Consider the following 4,340-nt stretch of genomic DNA (forward strand, 5'->3'; position numbering starts at 1 on the left):
ATATAGAATAAAATATTAATATAGGATAGAAGATTTTAGATACTATTCTTTAGAAGAATATATCCAGCTACTAAAGACCTATAAATTTTGTGATATCACATCAATTGTGAGTTAATTAGGATAAGTTTATTTATATACATTTATATATATATATATATATTTATAAAGAATAAAATAAATAGAATATAAGGAAATAAAAGAAGGTACTATTAAATATTAATAATAAAATTCAAAATAATTTTCTTAGTTTTGATTTAGAAAATAATTTATTGTATAATTAATAGTATGTAGCATCAATTTTTGTAGAAAAAGAAAAATCCTTAATAAATATAATCAGATTCATAATTTAAATTAATTTTTATATTTTTATTTATTTTTAATTTTATTAGTAGATTTATAATTTAATTAATAATGTGTTTTTAAAATATTAGATAATAAATAATAAATAGTTTAAAATTTTAAAAAAAATTGTAAGAATTTTTAAATGCTTATAAACTATCTTTTTTAAAAAAATTAAATAATATATTTATTAATAATTTATAAGTTTAAAATTTGATTTCATATTTTTTTAAATTTATATATATATATATATATATATATATAATTTAATCTAAAAACTAAGATAATAAAGATTTCAAATCCTTCTATAGTATAATATTTTAAATTTTTTACCAAAAGATCACATTATTGATTTTTTGGCCCAAATTTGATAACTCATGTTACTAAATTGGATACAACATTCATGTAAAACATACATCTCTCATTATAAAAAAAAACTCTAAGTAATAAGATACATTAGATTTTTATTTTTATTCTAATTAGACAAATTATTTTATAAAAATCATGCAAAAGAAAAAAAATATTATGTTTATTTTACTTATATTATATTTGGAAGTGGCACTAAATTTATAAAAATCCTAAGAAAATAAAGTAACATCCCCTTTATATAAATTTTACGTACTACAAAAATAAAAATTAATAATTTGAAGGTTTTGAATTATTTTCAAATAAGATATATCATGAACTATGAAAATATTTTATTAACAAAGTTGTTAAATTTCCGAAAAGATAGAGACTTAAACAGTTTTATAACAAAAAGATAAAAAAAAAAAGAAAAAAAAAAAGGTATTTACTAAAAGATATTTCATTCTATGTGTATCTTATTTAGCACATTTCTTTGAACACATTGATCTTGTAAGAGTTGTTAGTCATATTTTCAATTTTTTTCAAGAACAAGATGCAATTGAATGAGATGATAATATTTTCTTAATGCAATAATAATTTTAACATCTATTGATATAAAATAAATGTTGTATTAGAAGGAAGAAGTAACAAGTGACATTTTGGATTTTAAAACCATTCAAGCTATAAACTCTATAATTATCAAGGAGAAAGATGATTTTTTTGTTTTAGAATCTTGTGAGTGTAATATTCACCCTTCAATCCAAATTACAAGATGGCCTCAATTAAGAGTTGCTTGTAATTGGTGGTTTGAAGTAGAACTAGCAAGAACAAAGAACAAAAGAAGAACAACACAAAACAAGTGAAACAAGTGCAATCAAGCAATTGTACACTATAAACTAGTCACAGTCTGTTTACTAGATTTTTATCTAGTAAAATATAAAAATAAAGAATAAAAAGTATATTTTTAAATAAGTAATTTTTTATCTTTTCAATGACGTAAAAAATAAATAAATCCAGGTTATTATAAATAAGTTATGATAGATTAAAGATAAAATGTAAATAATAGACAAATTAAGTGAATAATTTTTACCTCAAGAGTAACTTGCTTAAGAGATCAAGATTTCGAGCCTCATCAAGTCTCACAAGTAGTGTATATGGGATGTCTCAATAGGCCTTGAGGCCATTAGTCTTATCTTCCTACCTATATCTAAGATGCTACAATCCATATGAGACTTGTATACCTCTCTTCCTATGAAAGCAATTTTACTTTCATTGCATCAAAATTGGCTTGATATTTTAAAATCCATTCAAATTTAGTGGTCTTCTTCAACTTATTAGTCAATAGAAAGGCATGAGTAAAATATAATTCAATCAAATCACAATATCAACCCATATGTCCTAAAATCTTTTGAATGTCTATTACTCCATTAAGAGGTGGTAGAATTGTAATAACCTCTATTTTTTCAAGATTAGGCTCTTTTTCCTTCTTAAAAATGACAAAATTTAATAAAATTCTTTTTTTAATTACCAAATAAACCTTCTTTAGATTGAGAGAAATTCCTACTATTCTACAATATTCGAAAAATATTTAAAGGCTTTATAAGTGATCATTCTCTAAGGATTGATAATGAAAGTCATTAATAAAAATCAACATAGTTTTTTGAAGAAGGTCTAAGAATGTATAGATCACAACTCTTTAAAAGGCTGAAAGAGTATTGCATAAGCCAAAAGGTATTATTACATATACAAAGGTTCTCTAAGGTGATATAAATATAGTCTTGTGCCAATCTTGAAGAACATTTGATACTTAATTGTACCCAAAGTAGCTATCCATAAAACTATAGAAGTTATGATCTGCCACCTCATCTACTATAGAAATAATGAAAGATAATAAAAAATGATCTTTTTTGATATACTTATTTAGAACTTGATAATCTATATATGCCTTGAGTTTATTTCTTCTCTTTTCTTCACCAAAACAATATGAGACAACCAATCTATAATTTTTATAGGCTTTATAAATCTCGCTTCAAGTAGCCTTTTTAATTCTATTTTTATAATAAGTTGTATCCTAGGATTGAGTCTTCTATATTCTTATCTAATATGTATTGTGTTTGAAAGAAGTGAGATAGTGTATTAATAAATGTTACGAGAAATACTTTTCAAATCTTTATAAGACCATGCATATATATCACAATATTTCATTATTAAGGATTTGTATTTCTTAAGTTCTTTTTCATCTAATTGGAATCCAAACTTGATATATTTGGATTCTTCTTCATCATGATTGACTACAATTTTGATCCAATCTTATTCTACTACATGTATGGAGATAATATATCCATGATAATAATCTTTAGATATTGGTAGATATGTTGATATATCATGTCCAGCTTCAATGTCTTGAGAAGTATGTTTGAATTAAAAGGGAAGAAGCATGATAGTTTCTTCCTTCAAAATAATGTCCATATTGTCTATTTGAGTTCCATCAATTTTTAAGCTAAAAGCTTTATTTATATAAATTTCATCAATCAAGGTTGCAAGATTTAGATAATCATCTTCAAGTTCTAATCAATCAATTATTTTTATAAATCAAATATGGATGATTGAGGCCTTTTCGATTAATTACTATAGATTGCCTCAATCATCTCCTTCCTAACAAAAGAGGGTAGCTATCTACTTCTTCATAAAGATGAAGCTTATAAGATGATACCATATATTCTATACTTTAGGCTTACCTACAAAGATCATGAATTTGACCTAGAGGTTGAAAAGATCTTTGATCATCGAATCTATCCTTCATAATTTTCTTGTGAGTGATTTTCAATCCAAATTTGTTTATAATAGATTTTGGCATAATATTAATGCTGCATCGATTATCTACTACAACCTTGGGGATTATTTTATCCACAATTTTTACATCTATCTCAACAGGCCTATTTTCTCAATTCTCTCTCTCTTCTTTTTTTTTAACATCCCATACCAAATCTTCAACTTCAATACTAGCAATTCCTTCTATAATCTTGATTTTCCTTTCTATGAATGTAAATTTTTACTCTTCAACTCAAGTTCCAAGATGGCCTCAATTAAGAATTTCTTGTAATTGGTGGTGTGAAGTGAAGTAAGAAAATAATAAGAACAAAAGAAGAACAACTACAAAGCAATTGAAATAAATGATATGAAGCAATTACAACACCCAAAACTAAGTCACAATTTGTTCACTATGTTTTCATCTAATAAAAATAAAAGTAAAAAAATAAAAAGAATATTTTCAGATATTTAATTTAATTGCCTTTTTCAATGATATAAGAAACATATAAATCCGAATTACTATGAATAAGTTATGAAGTTTTAAAGATATGAAGTAAATAATTGAAAAGTAAAGTGAAAATATTTTATCTCAAAGATAACTTGCTTATAGATCAAGGATTTGAGCCTCACCATGGTTCACATGAAGTGTATAAGGGTCGTTTAGAGAGGCCACAAAGCCCTAGTTTTATCCTCCTAACTACTTTTAAGGTGCTACAACCCATATGAGACTTGTACACTCTCCTTCCTACAAGGACTACACTAGCTGCTGGTCCTCATATTTTCTACTAGAAGAACCAATATTTTTGTAATTTTGACCTCACTATGGTGTTTAAAAATACCCAATT

Source organism: Physcomitrium patens, chromosome 25 (assembly GCF_059467195.1).
Source record: "Physcomitrium patens ecotype Gransden chromosome 25, ASM5946719v1, whole genome shotgun sequence".
Lineage (NCBI taxonomy): Eukaryota > Viridiplantae > Streptophyta > Bryopsida > Funariales > Funariaceae > Physcomitrium > Physcomitrium patens.